We start from the raw sequence: 23,822 nt of genomic DNA, 5'->3' as shown, positions 1-23,822 counted from the left end.
TGTAAAGAGGAATTTGTGGCGCTTGAATGGAAAAGCTATATATATATATACACACAGTTATATAGTTGTAGAAGAAAGGTCCTTATCAGCACAAAGTATTTCAGGAGGGTTGTGTTATAGTTGGATGGCAGAAGCTTTGGGTTATGTATTGATAGAAGCAAAGTTCCCCAGCAGAACAGATTATTACAGAAGGGGTCCGTTCTTGTTAAATGGCAGAATTATGTAGGTGAGGAAGCAAAGTTCCCTATCAGAACAGAGCTGATCATTTTTTCACGTCCGTATGTCATTCATTATTTTTTATCTCTGCAAAACTAAAAAGGATGGTTGTCTAAAATTAAATGGCTAAAAAATGGTTAGCTAGCATCATCTAAGAAAAAAATAACCAACCCACCCACTTCTGTGTAAGTTCACTGATAAAAAGGGCATGCCTTAATTTTTTTCTCATGAACAAAACGAACAAAAACCACAGGTAGCATGCAGTAAGAAAGAAAAAACGCTGGTCTGAAAGAGCCCTGGAGAACTTTCATGGGTTAGGGAAGATTTGCTATTTCTGGGGTCTGGTGGCCCCCTAAACAACTGTGTAAGGGCTCCATTGCTCCATGGTAATGGAATGGATCACTGTATTTGCCTGTTTCTATAACTACTATTTATCACTTTTAGAGTTAAAGGGAGTGTTCATGAATTACTAATGATGGCCTACGGCAGGATAGACCATTAATGTCTTATGATTGGGGCCAACAGCCGTCCTCTGTACAACATAATGACCCCTTAATCTAACAGGTATATTAGATGGTAGCCCATGAAGCAAGGGTGCAAAATTTGTGCTTGGGGGTATCAGATTGCCAGGTTGATAGACCACATATAAGACCTGGAATCCTGATATAGATCTGTCAGGGATGACTTATGAAACAGACCATAGTAGCCAATCCCATCACAGCTTTCATGATATTCTGCTTTTGAAAAATAAAACGTGTGCTGCATTTGGCTTTAGCACACATTGGGGCACGTGTATCATAAGTCTGGCTTTGTCCGTCTGTTTTTTGGGACTTTTCTTGGCTTTTCTGCTGGTCAGGTATATCTTACTTATTTTTACTTACTTATCTTATTTTTCCCTATTGATACATGTTGCCTTTGGTCTTCAGTTAATTTGCAACCAAAAGTTGCACATAGTATCGAAAAGTCGCAATTAGTTTTAAGCTTATTTCTATGCCTGATCAGGGGCAGCCTTGCATTTGTGCCAAAATTTGTGACTTTTTGTAATTTTCACATCTGGTTACAGGTGATAACTCAGGGAACACCGCAGAAAACTAGACACTGACGAACTTTAAAAGGAGACAGTTTTAAGAGCAAATAAAGTCGCAAACGAGCACAAGCACCATGAAAAGTCTCAAAAATTAAAGAAAAAGGCAAGCCAAAATTTTGATACATGTACCCCATTGGCAGCTTTTCATTAAGACTGGTGTTTCCCCAAGCATCAGGCTGTTTGCCAGTTCCAGGCCAGGAATCATTTGGTATCGGGTTGCATGGAGAGGAAGAGCCGTGATGGACTGAAGGTGTGGAGGAGCATGGTGCTTCTGTTACTCACACATCCTTCTGCCCACAGTACGACGACAGCTGTACTAGCGTTGTGGGAAGTAAGAGGTATCACAAACAGAAGTGCTGCTTCTAGGCAACTCCACCACCTCAGTTGGGAGCCACCTCCTCATGAAACTTACCATGTGTAAGGGTGATGATGATATCTGTAATAGATTGACAGCAAAATGATCCGTTTATTAAAGAAAATTTTACTATGAAAAGGATGCTGTATTACCCTGTAGCCTGGATACAAGACAAGATACAGGCCATTGTGCATGGATACATAATGATTTGCTATGTTATCCAGCTGCACACTTCACTGGGCCCGTAGATACTGTACTCTTGTACGTTGCCAAAGTGGTAATCCAAGTTGGTCCCATAAATACTCAATCAATGACAGATTTGGCTACTAGGGAGTCCAAGGAAGTATTGCAATCTGGCGGAGACATCCCTGGTAGACTAATGCTGCGTGTGTGAGCGAGCACTATCCTGCTGAAGATGCCATTGTGAAAGTGCTGCCATGAGAGGCAACACACGTGGCTGTCGGATGTACTGCATATAACACTAAGCTGCCAATGTCCCTCGTTTTACTATAAGGGATGGATTCCCAGATCACACTGGGAAAAGTGTTACTCCATGGCAAAGACAGGCTTAAAGAGTTTGCCTCTAGGTCTCATTACACAAAAAGAACTTGAATTTCCATTCTAAGGTAGACACCCCAAACTAAAAAGATTGTGGCTGGATGTTTCCATCACCTCCTAAAAGCTTGGTCACATGCCCTAGATGGTTCATGGAAAGGACCATCCCTCTCTCTTTCCAGTGATGTATCACAAAGTCTGCCAACTGGGCAAATCGATCCAGTCTGTCTTTTAGTCACCAATGTACACTACCCAAAAGAAGCTTGCAAAAGTTTTATATATATGACAGCAGTTGCAGCAATTTTATGCATTCTCGTGTCAAGACCAAGTGTCCGACCTTGTAATTATTTACATATCTGCCTGAGACAAAACTGTATGGAGAGTTTTACAGCAACATCTGGGTAGTTTCTTTTTGTAATGAGTGTATGTTATATATCGTAACCTGTTCATAACATGAATATTATCTGTAAGATTCTCTTCCTGCATCGCTGATTTGCTGTTGCCGTAAGTTTTGTTGTCGCTGGGGGAGTGGGTGGAGTTACAGTAATTTGACTAGGAAATGTAGTTTTGAAAAGCAAATATCAGAACCACAACCCGCCACAAAATGCCGCTGAAAATGCTTAAAAAGAAACAGCAAACAAGATGCCCTGATATGAGGCTGATTTATGAGGCAGGCGTGACCGCTCCTTGTATCCAGGCAAACAGATGAAAAGAATGAGAGCCGCTCCTTATGCCAGAAACTTCCAGATAATAGCGTATCACTGTGAGAAGAGAGACTTTAAGGGTTAATAAATATATATCTAATATAATGTATCACGATATGCAGATTTAACTCTGGGACACATCATATTACCAAGTTTATTTTCAGACAGTTTTTTCATGATATATTGCACTTTACATTAATGCAATATTATAGTTTTAATTTTTTGCACATTTTTATAGGAAAAATTTTAATTTGGTAAAAATATTGAAATGTAAGATTGTCTGATTCTAAATGTTATGCTCATCATACAGTTAGTCTAACCACCCAAAATCGCAAAATGACATTAACCATATGTCTGCTTTATGCTGACATAATTTTTTGTATGTCAATTAATTTTGTTAGGATGTTAGGAGGCTTACAGTTCAAACAGCGATTTTCCAAATTTTTAAGTAAACTTCAGATTCAGTTTTTTAGAGGATGATTCATCTTCACAAGGGTTTTCAAAGTTCTATTTATTAGACACTCCCCACAAATCGCCCTATTTTGAAATGGGGCGATCAAACTGCAAACCTCAAACTATTTAAAATCGCCTTCGGTAAGCCTCTTAACGCTACAAGCATCTATAAGAATTAAAACAAAATGGAGGTTCTATTTGGAATAAGTGAAAATCTTTTTTTTTTTTTTTTTTATTTTTAAAAGAGGTTAACCACTTCACGACTGCCATACGGCTATATACCCCATATACTCAATATACTCAAGTATAAGCAAAATTCCCCACTTGGCTTATACTCGGGTATATAAAAAATAGACTGAGTACTCACCATTCCGACGCACCAAGCAGCTCCTTTTCTTTCTACATGTGCTCCAGCTCCAGGTCGGACAACTGTGATGTCGCGACCATTGCGATCACGGATGCTCATGCAGAGGCTCAGCTGTAACATACAGCTGGCCTCCTGCACGGATCAAACAGGCTCTGCCGAAACAGAAGCTCACCATGACCTTCCCCAACATCATGGTCGTTTAAGGGGCTAATCTGCATGGACTTTTCTTTCATTTTCAGTGTCCCCCTAAGAGGAATGTCTGAAGGTATTTGTTAGATTATGAGTAGAGATGTACAGTACACAACCTATTGGATGGAGGCAACTATATGTCATTGTATACACTCAGCATATCTGTCAGGAGCTTTCCCAGTGTATACATTGAGCAAATTACATCAGTTTTTTTGCTGCAGATGGCAAAAGAGCTTATTCACACATGCATTTTTTTCTCTTCCTAGCTTCACTGATTCTCACTGATGCCTTATGAATAGAGATGAGCGAGCACTAAAATGCTCGGGTACTCGTTATTCGAGACGAACTTTTCCCGATGCTCGAGTGCTCGTTTCGAGTAACGAGCCCCATTGAAGTCAATGGGAGACTCGAGCATTTTTCAAGGGGACCAAGGCTCTGCACAGGGAAGCTTGGCCAAACACCTGGGAACCTCAGAAAAGGATGGAAACACCACGGAAATGGACAGGAAACAGCAGGGGCAGCATGCATGGATGCCTCTGAGGCTGCTTAAATGCACCATTATGCCAAAATTATGGGCAACAGCATGGCCATGACAGAGTGACAGAATGAAGCTAGATAGCATCTAAAACATCCAATAATTGACCCTGACACTATAGGGGACGGCATGCAGAGGCAGCGGCAGCAGCGGAAGGCTAGAGAGTGGCATGGCGACATACCCTAAATGGACTCAGGCTTCATACCAATGGGTAGCAGAGAGGAACCAAAGGAGGTGAGCAAGAAGCGCTCAAATAATATTGGTACATGATAAAAGTTTGCCAGTATATTTTGTGGATTACACAGCAGGGTGGCGACAAAGTTAACATGGAAGCCATGAAAACAATCCAAAATTCTGCCTGACACAGCTCGTTTGATAAGGGGACGATGTATGGAGGCAGTGAACTAGTAGTAGATTAAAGGTGCTGCAGTTAAAACTATGTTAGTTGGTTCTTGGCATGGAGCTGGCGCTCCGCTGCCAGGCGAGCTTTCGCCAATCCAAGCCCCTGTCTCTAGGCTACTCCCCAAACAGCACTTCTAAGAACCTTTCGGATAAGATCAAGTGTAGTAGCGTTCTTATAAGTTTGGGATATGGCGGGTGAGGGGAATGTAAACATCTGCGCAAGAAGCGCTGAAATAATATCCGTAAATGAAAAAAGTTTTCCAGTATATTTTGTGGCTTACACAGCAGGGTGGCGACAAAGTTAACAAGTTTGATGTGTAATGCCCTGCAATAGCTCTTGGGCGGTGTGCCTTTTATCACCTAGGCTCAGCAGTTTGAGCACCGCCTGCTGTCGCTTAGCAACGGCACTGCTGCTGTGCCTAGAGCTACCGACTGATGGCGCCATGCCCACGGATGGTAATTCGGAGGAGGAGGAGGTGGAGGAGGGGTGGGAGGATTTGGAGGTATAGTAGGCCTTTGAGACCTGGACCGAGGTAGGCCCCACAATCCTCTGCGTCGGCAGTATATGACCAGCCCCAGGGTCAGACTCGGTCCCAGCCTGCACCAAGTTAAGTGTAGTAGCGTTCTTATAAGTTTGGGATATGGCGGGTGAGGGGAATGTAAACAGATGCGCAAGAAGCGCATGATGCGCATGGAGCTGGCGCTCCGCTGCTAGGCGAGCTTTCGCCAATCCAAGCCCCTGTCTCTAGGCTACTCCCCAAACAGCACTTCTAAGAACCTTTTGTATAAGATCAAGTGTAGTAGCGTTCTTATAAGTTTAGGATATGGCGGGTGAGGGGAATGTAAACAGATGCGCAAGAAGCGCTGAAATAATATCCGTAAATGGTAAAAGTTTGCCAGTGTATTTTGTGGATAACACAGCAGGGTGGCGACAAAGTTAACAACTTTGATGTGGAATCCATGAAAACAACCCAAATTTCGGCCTGACAAACCTCGTTTGATAAAGGGACGATGTATGGAGGCAGCTATATGGACGACTTTTGGAGGTAGCAATGGAGACAACGTGTGGAGGCTGCTATGGAGACAATTCAATTTGGATAGTGCCTGTATGTGGCAGTCCAAAAAATTTTTCAAACCAGAGGAGCAGGTAGGTGGCCCTCCAGAAAAATGGAATAGATTGAGTGCCTGTATGCGGCAGTCCAAAAAAGTTTTTAAACCAGAGGAGCAGGTAGGTGGCCCTCCAGAAAAATGGAATAGATTGAGTGCCTGTATGTGGCAGTCCAAAAAATTTTTCAAACCAGAGGAGCAGGTAGGTGGCCCTCCAGAAAAATGGAATAGATTGAGTGCCTGTATGTGGCAGTCCAAAAAAGTTTTTAAACCAGAGGAGCAGGTAGGTGGCCCTCCAGAAAAATGGAATAGATTGAGTGCCTGTATGTGGCAGTCCAAAAAAGTTTTTAAACCAGAGGAGCAGGTAGGTGGCCCTCCAGAAAAATGGAATAGATTGAGTGCCTGTATGTGGCAGTCCCAAAAAATTGTTTAAAACAGAGGACCGGAAAGGTGGCCCTCCAGAAAAATTGAATAGATTGAGTGCCTGTATGTGGCACTCCCAAAAATTGTTTAAAACAGAGGACCGTGTCGGTGGCCCTCCAGAAAAATTAAATGCATAAAGTACTATACCTAGAGCCAGTGGGCCCTGTCAAAAAACAGCCAGTTTCCTCTGCTTTACTGTAGAAAGAGGAGGAGAAGGAGGAAAATGAGGAGGAGGAGGAGTGGATAAATTATTCAGGTTGAGCTTCCTTCACCTGCTGGAGATTTGAAATTAGGAGAAATCCATGCTTTATTCATCTTGATAAGCGTCAGCCTGTCAGCGCTGTCAGTCGACAGGCGTGTACGCTTATCGGTGATGATGCCACCAGCTGCACTGAAAACCCGCTCTGACAAGACGCTAGCGGCAGGGCAGGCAAGAACCTCCAAGGCGTAGAGCGCCAGTTCGTGCCACATGTCCAGCTTTGAAACCCAGTAGTTGTAGGGAGCTGTGTGATCATTTAGGACGATGGTATGGTCAGCTACGTACTCCCTCACCATCTTTCTGTAAAGATCAGCCCTACTCTGCCGAGACTGGGGACAGGTGACAGTGTCTTGCTGGGGTGACATAAAGCTGGCAAAAGCCTTGTAAAGCGTACCCTTGCCAGTGCTGGACAAGCTGCCTGCTCGCCTACTCTCCCTCGCTACTTGTCCCGCAGAACTACGCACTCTGCCGCTAGCGCTGTCAGAAGGGAAATACTGTTTCAGCTTGTGCACCAGGGCCTGCTGGTATTCATGCATTCTCACACTCCTTTCCTCTCCAGGGATGAGAGTGGAAAGATTTTGCTTGTACCGTGGGTCCAGGAGAGTGAACACCCAGTAATCGGTGCTGGAATAAATTCTTTGAACGCGAGGGTCACGGGATAGGCAGCCTAGCATGAAATCTGCCATATGCGCCAGAGTACCAACGCGTAAGAATTCACTCCCCTCACTGGCCTGACTGTCCATTTCCTCCTCCTCCAACTCCTCCAACTCCTCTTCTTCTGCCCATACACGCTCAACAGTGTAGGACTCAACAATGGTCCCCTCTTGTGTCTCGCCAACATTCTCCTCCTCTTCCTCCTCATCCTCCTCCACCTCCACCTCCTCCGATATGCGCTGAGAAACAGACCTAAGGGTGCTTTGGCTATCAACAAGGGAATCTTCTTCCCCTGTCTCTTGTGAGGAGCGCAAAGCTTCCGACTTCATGCTGACCAGAGAGTTTTTCAACAGGCCAAGCAGCGGGATGGTGAGGCTGATGATGGCGGCATCGCCACTGACCATCTGTGTTGACTCCTCAAAGTTACTCAGCACCTGACAGATATCAGACATCCACGTCCACTCCTCATTGTAGACTTGAGGAAGCTGACTGACCTGACTACCAGTTCTGGTGGAAGTTGACATCTGGCAGTCTACAATCGCTCGGCGCTGCTGGTAAACTCTGGATAACATGGTCAGTGTTGAATTCCACCTCGTGGGCACGTCGCACAACAGTCGGTGAGCGGGCAGTTGGAGGCGGCGCTGCGCTGCCCTGAGAGTGGCAGCATCTGTGCTGGACTTCCTGAAATGCGCACAGATGCGGCGCACCTTCGTGAGCAAATCAGACAGATTGGGGTATGTCTTGAGGAAACGCTGAACTATCAGATTTAACACATGGGCCAGGCATGGCACATGTGTCAGTCTGCCGAGTTGCAGAGCCGCCACCAGGTTACGGCCGTTGTCACACACAACCATGCCTGGCTTCAGGTTCAGCGGTGCCAGCCACAGATCAGTCTGCGCCGTGATGCCCTGTAATAGTTCTTGGGCGGTGTGCCTTTTATCGCCTAGGCTCAGCAGTTTGAGCACCGCCTGCTGTCGCTTAGCGACGGCACTGCTGCTGTGCCTAGAGCTACCGACTGATGGCGCCATGCCCACGGATGGTCGTTCGGAGGAGGAGGTGGAGGAGGGGTGGGAGGAGGAGGAGGCATAGTAGGCCTCAAACACCTGGACCGAGGTAGGCCCCGCAATCCTCGGCGTCGGCAGTATATGACCAGCCGCAGGGTCACACTCGGTCCCAGCCTCCACCAAGTTAACCCAATGTGCCGTCAGAGATATATAGTGGCCCTGCCCGGCAGCACTCGTCCACGTGTCCGTGGTCAGGTGGACCTTGTCAGAAACGGCGTTGGTCAGGGCACGGATTATGTTGTCTGACACGTGCTGGTGCAGGGCTGGGACGGCACATCGGGAAAAGTAGTGGCGGCTGGGGACCGAATACCGAGGGGCGGCCGCCGCCATGAGGCTGCGAAAGGCCTCGGTCTCTACTAGCCTATAGGGCAGCATCTCCAGGCTTAGCAATCTGGAAATGTGCACATTAAGGGCTTGGGCGTGCGGGTGGGTTGCACTATATTTGCGTTTCCGCTCCAGCGTCTGGGGTATGGAGAGCTGAACGCTGGTGGATGCTGTGGAGGATCGTGGAGGTGACGATGGGGTTTTTGTGGCAGGGTCCTGGGCAGGGGGCTGACTATCAGCTGACACAGGGGAAGGAGCAGTGGTGTGCACGGCCGGAGGTGAACGCGCTTGTTGCCACTGAGTGGGGTGTTTAGCATTCATATGCCTGCGCATACTGGTGGTAGTTAAGCTAGTAGTGGTGGAACCCCTGCTGATCCTGGTTTGGCAAATGTGGCACACCACAGTCCGTCGGTCATCCGGTGTTTCCTTAAAGAACCTCCAGACTTCTGAAAATCTAGCCCTCGCCGCAGGAGCCCTCGCCACGGGAGCTTCACTAGTTGACACATTTGGCGCTGATGCACCAGCTCTGGCCCTGCCTCTCCGTCTGGCCCCACCACTGCCTCTTCCAACCTGTTCTGGTCGAGGACTCTCCTCCGTCTCAGAAGCACTGTGTTCACCCGGCCTCTCAACCCAGCTTGGGTCTGTCACCTCATCATCCTCCGATCCCTCAGTCTGCTCCCCCCTCGGACTTCCTGCCCTGACAACAACTTCCCCACTGTCTGACAACCGTGTCTCCTCATCGTCGGACACCTCTTTACACACTTCTTCCACTACGTCAACAAGGTCATCATCACCCACAGACTGCGACTGGTGGAAAACCTGGGCATCGGAAAATTGCTCATCAGCAACCGGACAAGTGGTTTGTGACTGTGGGAAGGGTCCAGAAAACAGTTCCTCAGAGTATGCCGGTTCAAATGGCAAATTTTGCTGGGAGGGGGCAGACTGGGGGGGAGGAGGCTGAGGTGCAGGAGCTGGAGGAGTGCCGATTTCGGTGACATGGGTGGACTGCGTGGAAGACTGACTGGTGGACAAATTGCTCGAAGCATTGTCGGCAATCCACGACATCACCTGTTCGCACTGTTCTGGCCTCAACAGTGCTCTACCACGATTCCCAGTAACTTCAGACATGAACCTAGGGAGTGTAGCTCTGCGGCGTTCCCCTGCTCCCTCATAAGCAGGTGGTGTCTCACCCCGCCCAGGACCACGGCCTCTGACCCCTGCAGTAGTTGGACGCCCACATCCCCGCCCTCGTCCTCTACCCCTAGCCCTCGGGTTAAACATTTTGAAAATGAGAGTTATAACTTGTATTTTTTTTTTAACTTTTTTTTTTTTTTTTTTTGTGTTTTTTAGTTTTTAAAACCAAACTATGCTATCCTATTGCTATGGCTATTTTCTAGCCAAGTATTACAGCACACTACTATGCCAGATGAGATGACGCTGAGTTATGAAAAAAATAAACGTAAAATAAAAAAGGAAATGGCAGACTGTGCCTAGTTGAAATACAACCCCGGGCCCTAATAAATTTTCCCACTTCGGTCTTTGCGATGGATATGTGCGTCACTAAAACACAGTGGTCGCAAGTCTGACTCCAAATTGCTCCCAATTTGATAGTAGATGCACTGCAGCAAGTACAGCCACCAGCAGATCAACCAGAAATCAAATATATATAACGCTACTGTAGGCGTAATTAAGACGTTTGTATTCTCCTATGGCTATTTTCTAGCCAAGTATTACAGCACACTACTATGCCAGATGAGATGACGCTGAGTTATGAAAAAAATAAACGTAAAATAAAAAGAAACTGGCAGACTGTGCCTAATTGAAATACAACCCCGGGCCCTAATAAATTTTCCCACTTCGGTCTTTGCGATGGATATGTGCGTCACTAAAACACAGTGGTCGCAAGTCTGACTCCAAATTGCTCCCAATTTGATAGTAGATGCACTGCAGCAAGTACAGCCACCAGCAGATCAACCAGAAATCAAATATATATAACGCTACTGTAGGCGTAATTAAGACGTTTGTATTCTCCTATGGCTATTTTCTAGCCAAGTATTACAGCACACTACTATGCCAGATGAGATGACGCTGAGTTATGAAAAAAATAAACGTAAAATAAAAAGAAACTGGCAGACTGTGCCTAATTGAAATACAACCCCGGGCCCTAATAAATTTTCCCACTTCGGTCTTTGCGATGGATATGTGCGTCACTAAAACACAGTGGTCGCAAGTCTGACTCCAAATTGCTCCCAATTTGATAGTAGATGCACTGCAGCAAGTACAGCCACCAGCAGATCAACCAGAAATCAAATATATATAACGCTACTGTAGGCGTAATTAAGACGTTTGTATTCTCCTATGGCTATTTTCTAGCCAAGTATTACAGCACACTACTATGCCAGATGAGATGACGCTGAGTTATGAAAAAAATAAACGTAAAATAAAAAGAAACTGGCAGACTGTGCCTAATTCTACTCAAACCCCTAATAAATTTTCCCACTTTGGTGTTTGAGGTGGATATGTGTGTCACTAAGAGCTAAACACAACGGTAGCAAGTCCCCCTGCTAATTCCTCACAATATGGTACTAGCTGCAAATAAAAAAAAAAAAAAATTATAACGTTATTGTAGCCCTAAGAAGGGCTGTTGGGTTCTTTAAGAATCACTCCTGCCTAACAGTAAGCTAATAGAACACCCTAACGCTTTCCCTGAGCAGCAGCAGCTCTCTCCCTAGCGGCATCCAGACAGAGAATGATCCGAGCAGCGCGGGCAGCGGCTAGTCTATCCCAGGGTCACCTGATCTGGCCAGCCAACCACTGCTATCTACGTGTAAGGGTACCACGTCATGCTGGGTGGAGTGCAGAGTCTCCTGGCTTGTGATTGGCTCTGTTTCTGGCCGCCAAAAAGCAAAACGGCGGGAGCTGCCATTTTCTCGAGCGGGCGAAATACTCGTCCGAGCAACGAGCAGTTACGAGTACGCTAATGCTCGATCGAGCATCAAGCTCGGACGAGTATGTTCGCTCATCTCTACTTATGAACTATTCTTTTCTATGTGCTTTTTTTCACAAGATCCATAAAAAAATTTGGAGCCTGTCTATGATTAGAAGGCAAAAAATTACTGATGACAGACCATTTTTTTTCAATGATGATGCTGGGGAACCCGGTTGCCTTCTAACTAGAGATGAGCGAACATACTCGTCCGAGCTTGATGCTCGATCCAGCATTAGCGTACTCGTAACTGCTCGTTGCTCGGACGAGTATTTCGCCCGCTCGAGAAAATGGCAGCTCCCGCCGTTTTGCTTTTTGGCGGCCAGAAACAGAGCCAATCACAAGCCAGGAGACTCTGCACTCCACCCAGCATGACGTGGTACCCTTACACGTAGATAGCAGTGGTTGGCTGGCCAGATCAGGTGACCCTGGGATAGACTAGCCGCTGCCCGCGCTGCTCGGATCATTCTCTGTCGGGATGCCGCTAGGGAGAGAGCTGCTGCTGCTCAGGGAAAGCGTTAGGGTGTTCTATTAGCTTACTGTTAGGCAGAAGTGATTCTTAAAGAACCCAACAGCCCTTCTTAGGGCTACAATAACGTTATAATTTTTTTTTTTTTTTATTTGCAGCTAGTACCATATTGTGAGGAATTAGCAGGGGGACTTGCTACCGTTGTGTTTAGCTCTTAGTGACACACATATCCACCTCAAACACCAAAGTGGGAAAATTTATTAGGGGTTTGAGTAGAATTAGGCACAGTCTGCCAGTTTCTTTTTATTTTACGTTTATTTTTTTCATAACTCAGCGTCATCTCATCTGGCATAGTAGTGTGCTGTAATACTTGGCTAGAAAATAGCCATAGGAGAATACAAACGTCTTAATTACGCCTACAGTAGCGTTATATATATTTGATTTCTGGTTGATCTGCTGGTGGCTGTACTTGCTGCAGTGCATCTACTATCAAATTGGGAGCAATTTGGAGTCAGACTTGCGACCACTGTGTTTTAGTGACGCACATATCCATCGCAAAGACCGAAGTGGAAAATTTATTAGGGCCCGGGGTTGTATTTCAATTAGGCACAGTCTGCCAGTTTCTTTTTATTTTACGTTTATTTTTTTCATAACTCAGCGTCATCTCATCTGGCATAGTAGTGTGCTGTAATACTTGGCTAGAAAATAGCCATAGGAGAATACAAACGTCTTAATTACGCCTACAGTAGCGTTATATATATTTGATTTCTGGTTGATCTGCTGGTGGCTGTACTTGCTGCAGTGCATCTACTATCAAATTGGGAGCAATTTGGAGTCAGACTTGCGACCACTGTGTTTTAGTGACGCACATATCCATCGCAAAGACCGAAGTGGGAAAATTTATTAGGGCCCGGGGTTGTATTTCAATTAGGCACAGTCTGCCAGTTTCTTTTTATTTTACGTTTATTTTTTTCATAACTCAGCGTCATCTCATCTGGCATAGTAGTGTGCTGTAATACTTGGCTAGAAAATAGCCATAGGAGAATACAAACGTCTTAATTACGCCTACAGTAGCGTTATATATATTTGATTTCTGCTTGATCTGCTGGTGGCTGTACTTGCTGCAGTGCATCTACTATCAAATTGGGAGCAATTTGGAGTCAGACTTGCGACCACTGTGGTTTAGTGACGCACATATCCATCGCAAAGACCGAAGTGGGAAAATTTATTAGGGCCCGGGGTTGTATTTCAATTAGGCACAGTCTGCCAGTTTCTTTTTATTTTACGTTTATTTTTTTCATAACTCAGCGTCATCTCATCTGGCATAGTAGTGTGCTGTAATACTTGGCTAGAAAATAGCCATAGGAGAATACAAACGTCTTAATTACGCCTACAGTAGCGTTATATATATTTGATTTCTGGTTGATCTGCTGGTGGCTGTACTTGCTGCAGTGCATCTACTATCAAATTGGGAGCAATTTGGAGTCAGACTTGCGACCACTGTGTTTTAGTGACGCACATATCCATCGCAAAGACCGAAGTGGGAAAATTTATTAGGGCCCGGGGTTGTATTTCAACTAGGCACAGTCTGCCATTTCCTTTTTTATTTTACGTTTATTTTTTTCATAACTCAGCGTCATCTCATCTGGCATAGTAGTGTGCTGTAATACTTGGCTAGAAAATAGCCATAGCAATAGGATAGCATCGTTTGGTTTTAAAAACTAAAAAACACAAAAAAAAAAAAAAAAAAAGTTAAAAAAAAAATACAAGTTATAACTCTCATTTTCAAAATGTTTAACCCGAGGGCTAGGGGTAGAGGACGAGGGCGGGGATGTGGGCGTCCAACTACTGCAGGGGTCAGAGGCCGTGGTCCTGGGCGGGGTGAGACACCACCTGCTTATGAGGGAGCAGGGGAACGCCGCAGAGCTACACTTCCTAGGTTCATGTCTGAAGTTACTGGGAATCGTGGTAGAGCACTGTTGAGGCCAGAACAGTGCGAACAGGTGATGTCGTGGATTGCCGACAATGCTTCGAGCAATTTGTCCACCAGTCAGTCTTCCACGCAGTCCACCCATGTCACCGAAATCGGCACTCCTCCAGCTCCTGCACCTCAGCCTCCTCCCCCCCAGTCTGCCCCCTCCCAGCAAAATTTGCCATTTGAACCGGCATACTCTGAGGAACTGTTTTCTGGACCCTTCCCACAGTCACAAACCACTTGTCCGGTTGCTGATGAGCAATTTTCCGATGCCCAGGTTTTCCACCAGTCGCAGTCTGTGGGTGATGATGACCTTGTTGACGTAGTGGAAGAAGTGTGTAAAGAGGTGTCCGACGATGAGGAGACACGGTTGTCAGACAGTGGGGAAGTTGTTGTCAGGGCAGGAAGTCCGAGGGGGGAGCAGACTGAGGGATCGGAGGATGATGAGGTGACAGACCCAAGCTGGGTTGAGAGGCCGGGTGAACACAGTGCTTCTGAGACGGAGGAGAGTCCTCGACCAGAACAGGTTGGAAGAGGCAGTGGTGGGGCCAGACGGAGAGGCAGGGCCAGAGCTGGTGCATCAGCGCCAAATGTGTCAACTAGTGAAGCTCCCGTGGCGAGTGCTCCTGCGGCGAGGGCTAGATTTTCAGAAGTCTGGAGGTTCTTTAAGGAAACACCGGATGACCGACGGACTGTGGTGTGCCACATTTGCCAAACCAGGATCAGCAGGGGTTCCACCACTACTAGCTTAACTACCACCAGTATGCGCAGGCATATGAATGCTAAACACCCCACTCAGTGGCAACAAGCGCGTTCACCTCCGGCCGTGCACACCACTGCTCCTTCCCCTGTGTCAGCTGATAGTCAGCCCCCTGCCCAGGACCCTGCCACAAAAACCCCATCGTCACCTCCACGATCCTCCACAGCATCCACCAGCGTTCAGCTCTCCATACCCCAGACGCTGGAGCGGAAACGCAAATATAGTGCAACCCACCCGCACGCCCAAGCCCTTAATGTGCACATTTCCAGATTGCTAAGCCTGGAGATGCTGCCCTATAGGCTAGTAGAGACCGAGGCCTTTCGCAGCCTCATGGCGGCGGCCGCCCCTCGGTATTCGGTCCCCAGCCGCCACTACTTTTCCCGATGTGCCGTCCCAGCCCTGCACCAGCACGTGTCAGACAACATAATCCGTGCCCTGACCAACGCCGTTTCTGACAAGGTCCACCTGACCACGGACACGTGGACGAGTGCTGCCGGGCAGGGCCACTATATATCTCTGACGGCACATTGGGTTAACTTGGTGGAGGCTGGGACCGAGTGTGACCCTGCGGCTGGTCATATACTGCCGACGCCGAGGATTGCGGGGCCTACCTCGGTCCAGGTGTTTGAGGCCTACTATGCCTCCTCCTCCTCCCACCCCTCCTCCACCTCCTCCTCCGAACGACCATCCGTGGGCATGGCGCCATCAGTCGGTAGCTCTAGGCACAGCAGCAGTGCCGTCGCTAAGCGACAGCAGGCGGTGCTCAAACTGCTGAGCCTAGGCGATAAAAGGCACACCGCCCAAGAACTATTACAGGGCATCACGGCGCAGACTGATCTGTGGCTGGCACCGCTGAACCTGAAGCCAGGCATGGTTGTGTGTGACAACGGCCGTAACCTGGTGGCGGCTCTGCAACTCGGCAGACTGACACATGTGCCATGCCTGGCCCATGTGTTAAATCTGATAGTTCAGCGTTTCCTCAAGACATACCCCAATCTGTCTGATTTGCTCACGAAGGTGCGCCGCATCTGTGCGCATTTCAGGAAGTCCAGCACAGATGCTGCCACTCTCAGGGCAGCGCAGCGCCGCCTCCAACTGCCCGCTCACCGACTGTTGTGCGACGTGCCCACGAGGTGGAATTCAACACTGACCATGTTATCCAGAGTTTACCAGCAGCGCCGAGCGATTGTAGACTGCCAGATGTCAACTTCCACCAGAACTGGTAGTCAGGTCAGTCAGCTTCCTCAAGTCTACAATGAGGAGTGGACGTGGATGTCTGATATCTGTCAGGTGCTGAGTAACTTTGAGGAGTCAACACAGATGGTCAGTGGCGATGCCGCCATCATCAGCCTCACCATCCCGCTGCTTGGCCTGTTGAAAAACTCTCTGGTCAGCATGAAGTCGGAAGCTTTGCGCTCCTCACAAGAGACAGGGGAAGAAGATTCCCTTGTTGATAGCCAAAGCACCCTTAGGTCTGTTTCTCAGCGCATATCGGAGGAGGTGGAGGTGGAGGAGGATGAGGAGGAAGAGGAGGAGAATGTTGGCGAGACACAAGAGGGGACCATTGTTGAGTCCTACACTGTTGAGCGTGTATGGGCAGAAGAAGAGGAGTTGGAGGAGTTGGAGGAGGAGGAAATGGACAGTCAGGCCAGTGAGGGGAGTGAATTCTTACGCGTTGGTACTCTGGCGCATATGGCAGATTTCATGCTAGGCTGCCTATCCCGTGACCCTCGCGTTCAAAGAATTTATTCCAGCACCGATTACTGGGTGTTCACTCTCCTGGACCCACGGTACAAGCAAAATCTTTCCACTCTCATCCCTGGAGAGGAAAGGAGTGTGAGAATGCATGAATACCAGCAGGCCCTGGTGCACAAGCTGAAACAGTATTTCCCTTCTGACAGCGCTAGCGGCAGAGTGCGTAGTTCTGCGGGACAAGTAGCGAGGGAGAGTAGGCGAGCAGGCAGCTTGTCCAGCACTGGCAAGGGTACGCTTTACAAGGCTTTTGCCAGCTTTATGTCACCCCAGCAAGACACTGTCACCTGTCCCCAGTCTCGGCAGAGTAGGGCTGATCTTTACAGAAAGATGGTGAGGGAGTACGTAGCTGACCATACCATCGTCCTAAATGATCACACAGCTCCCTACAACTACTGGGTTTCAAAGCTGGACATGTGGCACGAACTGGCGCTCTACGCCTTGGAGGTTCTTGCCTGCCCTGCCGCTAGCGTCTTGTCAGAGCGGGTTTTCAGTGCAGCTGGTGGCATCATCACCGATAAGCGTACACGCCTGTCGACTGACAGCGCTGACAGGCTGACGCTTATCAAGATGAATAAAGCATGGATTTCTCCTAATTTCAAATCTCCAGCAGGTGAAGGAAGCTCAACCTGAATAATTTATCCACTCCTCCTCCTCCTCATTTTCCTCCTTCTCCTCCTCTTTCTACAGTAAAGCAGAGGAAACTGGCTGTTTTTTGACAGGGCCCACTGGCTCTAGGTATAGTACTTTATGCATTTAATTTTTCTGGAGGGCCACCGACACGGTCCTCTGTTTTAAACAATTTTTGGGAGTGCCACATACAGGCACTCAATCTATTCAATTTTTCTGGAGGGCCACCTTTCCGGTCCTCTGTTTTAAACAATTTTTTGGGACTGCCACATACAGGCACTCAATCTATTCCATTTTTCTGGAGGGCCACCTACCTGCTCCTCTGGTTTAAAAACTTTTTTGGACTGCCACATACAGGCACTCAATCTATTCCATTTTTCTGGAGGGCCACCTACCTGCTCCTCTGGTTTAAAAACTTTTTTGGACTGCCACATACAGGCACTCAATCTATTCCATTTTTCTGGAGGGCCACCTACCTGCTCCTCTGGTTTGAAAAATGTTTTGGACTGCCACATACAGGCACTCAATCTATTCCATTTTTCTGGAGGGCCACCTACCTGCTCCTCTGGTTTAAAAACTTTTTTGGACTGCCACATACAGGCACTCAATCTATTCCATTTTTCTGGAGGGCCACCTACCTGCTCCTCTGGTTTGAAAAATTTTTTGGACTGCCACATACAGGCACTATCCAAATTGAATTGTCTCCATAGCAGCCTCCACACGTTGTCTCCATTGCTACCTCCAAAAGTCGTCCATATAGCTGCCTCCATACATCGTCCCTTTATCAAACGAGGTTTGTCAGGCCGAAATTTGGGTTGTTTTCATGGATTCCACATCAAAGTTGTTAACTTTGTCGCCACCCTGCTGTGTTATCCACAAAATACACTGGCAAACTTTTACCATTTACGGATATTATTTCAGCGCTTCTTGCGCATCTGTTTACATTCCCCTCACCCGCCATATCCTAAACTTATAAGAACGCTACTACACTTGATCTTATACAAAAGGTTCTTAGAAGTGCTGTTTGGGGAGTAGCCTAGAGACAGGGGCTTGGATTGGCGAAAGCTCGCCTAGCAGCGGAGCGCCAGCTCCATGCGCATCATGCGCTTCTTGCGCATCTGTTTACATTCCCCTCACCCGCCATATCCCAAACTTATAAGAACGCTACTACACTTAACTTGGTGCAGGCTGGGACCGAGTCTGACCCTGGGGCTGGTCATATACTGCCGACGCAGAGGATTGCGGGGCCTACCTCGGTCCAGGTCTCAAAGGCCTACTATACCTCCAAATCCTCCCACCCCTCCTCCACCTCCTCCTCCTCCGAATTACCATCCGTGGGCATGGCGCCATCAGTCGGTAGCTCTAGGCACAGCAGCAGTGCCGTTGCTAAGCGACAGCAGGCGGTGCTGAAACTGCTGAGCCTAGGTGATAAAAGGCACACCGCCCAAGAGCTATTGCAGGGCATTACACATCAAACTTGTTAACTTTGTCGCCACCCTGCTGTGTAAGCCACAAAATATACTGGAAAACTTTTTTCATTTACGGATATTATTTCAGCGCTTCTTGCGCAGATGTTTACATTCCCCTCACCCGCCATATCCCAAACTTATAAGAACGCTACTACACTTGATCTTATCCGAAAGGTTCTTAGAAGTGCTGTTTGGGGAGTAGCCTAGAGACAGGGGCTTGGATTGGCGAAAGCTCGCCTGGCAGCGGAGCGCCAGCTCCATGCCAAGAACCAACTAACATAGTTTTAACTGCAGCACCTTTAATCTACTACTAGTTCACTGCCTCCATACATCGTCCCCTTATCAAACGAGCTGTGTCAGGCAGAATTTTGGATTGTTTTCATGGCTTCCATGTTAACTTTGTCGCCACCCTGCTGTGTAATCCACAAAATATACTGGCAAACTTTTATCATGTACCAATATTATTTGAGCGCTTCTTGCTCACCTCCTTTGGTTCCTCTCTGCTACCCATTGGTTTGAAGCCTGAGTCCATTTAGGGTATGTCGCCATGCCACTCTCTAGCCTTCCGCTGCTGCCGCTGCCTCTGCATGCCGTCCCCTATAGTGTCAGGGTCAATTATTGGATGTTTTAGATGCTATCTAGCTTCATTCTGTCACTCTGTCATGGCCATGCTGTTGCCCATAATTTTGGCATAATGGTGCATTTAAGCAGCCTCAGAGGCATCCATGCATGCTGCCCCTGCTGTTTCCTGTCCATTTCCGTGGTGTTTCCATCCTTTTCTGAGGTTCCCAGGTGTTTGGCCAAGCTTCCCTGTGCAGAGCCTTGGTCCCCTTGAAAAATGCTCGAGTCTCCCATTGACTTCAATGGGGCTCGTTACTCGAAACGAGCACTCGAGCATCGGGAAAAGTTCGTCTCGAATAACGAGTACCCGAGCATTTTAGTGCTCGCTCATCTCTACTTCTAACCAATTTTAACGCAGTAGCAAAACATAAGCAAAACAGATCAGACGTCAATGGACACCTAACTCAGCTAAAGCTGCCTTAGTAATTATACTGCCTCAACACAATATTGATGCTTCCCAAGTACACAGATATAAAAGTACTATATACTTTTCCTAAGTGCAAAAATATCATTTTTACAATGTGTCCTCTATAGACACTAATAGAACTATAATACATATGAAAATATAACCACTATAATACTGCTCCCATTTCAAGATTTGTATGCAACCAATACAGCCCTCTATAGTCAAAAGTGTATAACTGCTTTGTATGCACAGATATATAACTACTATAATACTGTCTCATGTAGAATAATATGAAGGTGCTCAGTTCTTAGAACATTATGGAAGAAAAAATCCACTTAGGGCGTTTGTTTTTATTCCATATACATATATAAAATAGGGATAATTCATCAAAACAATAGATGGATAGACACTTAAAAAAAAACATGGAATACGCGTTTCAGATCTGTCATCAGTCCATCTGCCCCTTATATTGTGTCCCCTCATCTCCCACTCATATTGTGACCCCCCTCATTTCCCCCTCTTATTGTGGCCTCTCTTTTACCCCTCATATGTCCCCGTCTTTTTGTAGCCCCCTCATCTCCCCTTCATATTGTGACCTCTTACCTCCCCCTCATATTATGGCCTCTCATCTCCCCCTTATATTGTGCCCTCCATCTCCCCCTAATATTGTGGCCCCTCTAATCTCCCCCTGATATTGTTTTCCCACCCATCTCCCACTCATCTTCCCCTTATATATTCCCCTCCTATTGTGGCCCCCTCATCTCCCTCTCATATTGTGACCTCCCCTCTCCCTTCTTATTGAACCCCCTCTCCTCCTGATATTGTGGCCCTTGGAATCTCCTCTCTTATTGTGGCCCCCTCTCATCTTCCTCCTTATTGGGGCCTCCTCTAATTTCCTCCCCATATTGTGGCCCCTCATTTCCTCTCTCTTAATGTGGGCCCTTGGTATATCCCCTTCTTATTGTGAACCCCTATCTTGTAGGCTCCCCTCATCACTACAAGCAGCTTGCTTCACTAATGTGCAGAGTACACCAGATTATTGAAGACTGGTGCAAAGTTGAGTCGCTGTAAAAAATGTGGCACGCGGTATATGCCCCTTTAGGTGCCGAATTTTGTGGCATAGCGGACAAGCACTTTGCATGTTCATTCCACTACAAAGTAGGGCAATAAACTTGTTTTAAGTGCAGTTTCTTAATTTTCCAGGTGAAAGACTATGGAAGACATTTATCTTACGTCTTAACTTGCACCCTATTTTTTTTTTTTTTGGGGGGGGGGGCTGAGTTTGCATGATTCATCTTGATGGGTCATAAATCTGGCATATTAATTTGTTTGTGGCTGCTCAAAAGTGTTTGAGCAACCTCTTCTAAACTATTGTCTACTCTCTTTACTTATGCACCAAATTTTCACTGTAATGCAAATTTTTCACGTGTCCACATCTGGATTCTAAAGATGCCACACTGGGTGGGTGAGTGGAAAAGATGAACATTTTGCCACAATCATATTAAAAATATGAAATAAAAGAGCAAAAAAAGTAAAAAAAAAAAAACATGATGAATGTCCCCCGTTAACTGAACATGTCAATCCCACTAAGGACTTGTGCACACAAACATGTGCTGCCTGTGTAAACCTGCCGCATGGTGGCACGATCCCACGGGCTGCACAAAGAGGACAGGAGTATTAATAATTAATACAGTTTGGCACGGCTGTAACCGGTAGAGGGAACGTCCTTACAGTATATTTCTATATAATGCAGAAACCTCTGTCCCCTGCTCTGTGTGCAGCCCGTGGGATTGTAGCACTATACAGCATGTATACATGGACTGCACATGATTCACAGTGTGTGTTGCATGTCCATTGCGTGTTGTCTCCGTTTCGCTTCCATATTGTCTCTGCACCTGCCAAATAAATAATAAAAAAGTGAAAAAAACACACAAAAATAAATAAATAATACAATTAGTTACAATTACTTGAAAGACCCCCTAAAACAATATATAATTTTAAAAAGTGGAAAAAAACTAAAAAATCATAACACATCACCAAATAACAACACAAATCCCAAAATAGCCAGTAAAAATATAAATATAGTTATTCCCGGAGGTTAACCACGTAACAAAAAAAATGTGCCCAAACTTCAGAATTGCCCTTTTTTGCCATTTTGCAACACATAAAAATTTTAATAAAAAGTGATCAAAAGGTCACACAGTCCCCAAAATGGAAGCATTAAAAACACCATCAGCTTTGAACTATGAAGAAGTTATTTACGTCAGAATATGGTGAAATGAAGAACTTTTTTTTGTTCAAATGTTTTGAATTTTTTGTATCTATGAAAAAATTACTACACCTATATAAATTTGGTATCCATGTTATTCTGCCGAACCAAAGAATTAGATGTGTTAAATGTGTCATTTGGAACACACAGAGAAAGTTGAAAAAAACGAAACCCACAAGAATATAACACAAATGCGTTTTCTTGTCAATTTCACTTTCAATTTCATTTGGAATTTTCTCCCACTAACCAATCAAGGCATGGAATGTAAAATTCCGTCACTAGAAGGTACATTTTGTTACACAGGAAACAAGCCCTTATTCAGCTCGATATCTGAATCGATATCAGTCGATATCTGGGAATGGAGTCCTGGTTTTCTCCAGAGCCTGCCGCAAAGCGGGTTGGACTTGCTGTGGCGACTTTGTCCACGGTGGCGGGCAAGGCGAGGTACAGAGTCGTGAGGAAGAGGCAGAGGCAGGGACAGGCAGGAGATCGAGACAGGCAGCACAGGATCAATGTCAGAGGCAGAGCAGGAGGTCAATGAAGGCAGCAAAGGAACATAGTCAGGAACGGAACCAGGGTCACAACGGAAATTCAGTAAACAGTCACTAGGCATAGGGAACAAGCTTTCCCTCAGGCACGAGGCACAAAGATCCGGTGAGGCATAAGCGAAGAGGCTGGCTATTTAATAAGTCACCAGGTGGCCAGTGGCAATTAGTGGTGAGCTGGCCCTTTAAATCTTGCAGAACCGGCGTGCGTGCGCACTAGGAGGCGGGACGCTTGCACTGAACTGCAATAGCTGCCGTTGGATTGACTTTACAGGCTTCAACACTGTTTCCCCCTTCCCCTCCTGCTCCCTCAGCAGTTGTGCTGTGAGCACTTCCTGCTGTATTCTTAGTGCTGAGAAAACTGTGGGGAGGGTGAGACAGTTTCACAGTATATAAAGCAGATTTACTTTCCCGGTCCGTTCGCGATCCAGTGGCGCGTTCTCTGCGCTGGATTCGGGTCCGGATTCATCAAGGTAGTTCCTCCGACGTCCACCAGGTGGCGCTGCTGCGCTGAAGTTCCCTGAAATGCACTGAAGTTCACAATTCATTCCTGCTCGAAGGTGAGTGCAAGCTCCGCAACACAATTTTTTAAATGCGGCGGTTTTTCCGAATCCGTCGGGTTTCCGTTCGGCCACGCCCCCCAATTTCCGTCGCGTGCATGCCGGTGCTGATGATTACCGCAGTCACAGTGACTGGATCTATGAGTATGTGCTCCTTCCCTTCTGCGCCCAACCATAAGCCCAGGTATCAGGTTACATCCACTTATGGGGTGTCCTTGTACTATTAAGAAACTGTACAATATATTTGTAGATGCATTTTCTACTTTTATTCAACTTAAGTGGGTAAATTTTAGGGCTACTGTAAGGTAATGTATTTACGACAAAATTTTAAAAATTCCAAAATAAAACCTTCATTGCAGGTGATTTGTGGGGGTTTCTATTAACCCTTTCAGGACCTCACCCTTTTTTGTTTTTTCATTTTCATTTTTCACTCCCCATGATCAAAAATCTATAACTTTTTTATTTTTATATGTACAGAGCTGTGTGAGGGCTTGTTTTCTGCGTAACAAATTGCACTTCATAGTGATGGTATTTATTATTCCATGCTGTTTACTGGGAAGCAGGAAAAAAATTCCAAATGCAGTGAAATTGGTAAAAAAACGCATTTGTGACATTTTCTTGTGGGCTTGGATCTTACGGCTTTCACTGTGCACTCCAAATGACATGTCTACTTCATTCTTTGGATC

Source organism: Engystomops pustulosus, chromosome 6, assembly GCF_040894005.1.
Source record: "Engystomops pustulosus chromosome 6, aEngPut4.maternal, whole genome shotgun sequence".
NCBI classification, from domain to species: Eukaryota; Metazoa; Chordata; class Amphibia; order Anura; family Leptodactylidae; genus Engystomops; species Engystomops pustulosus.
This window is presented reverse-complemented; position numbering follows the sequence as displayed.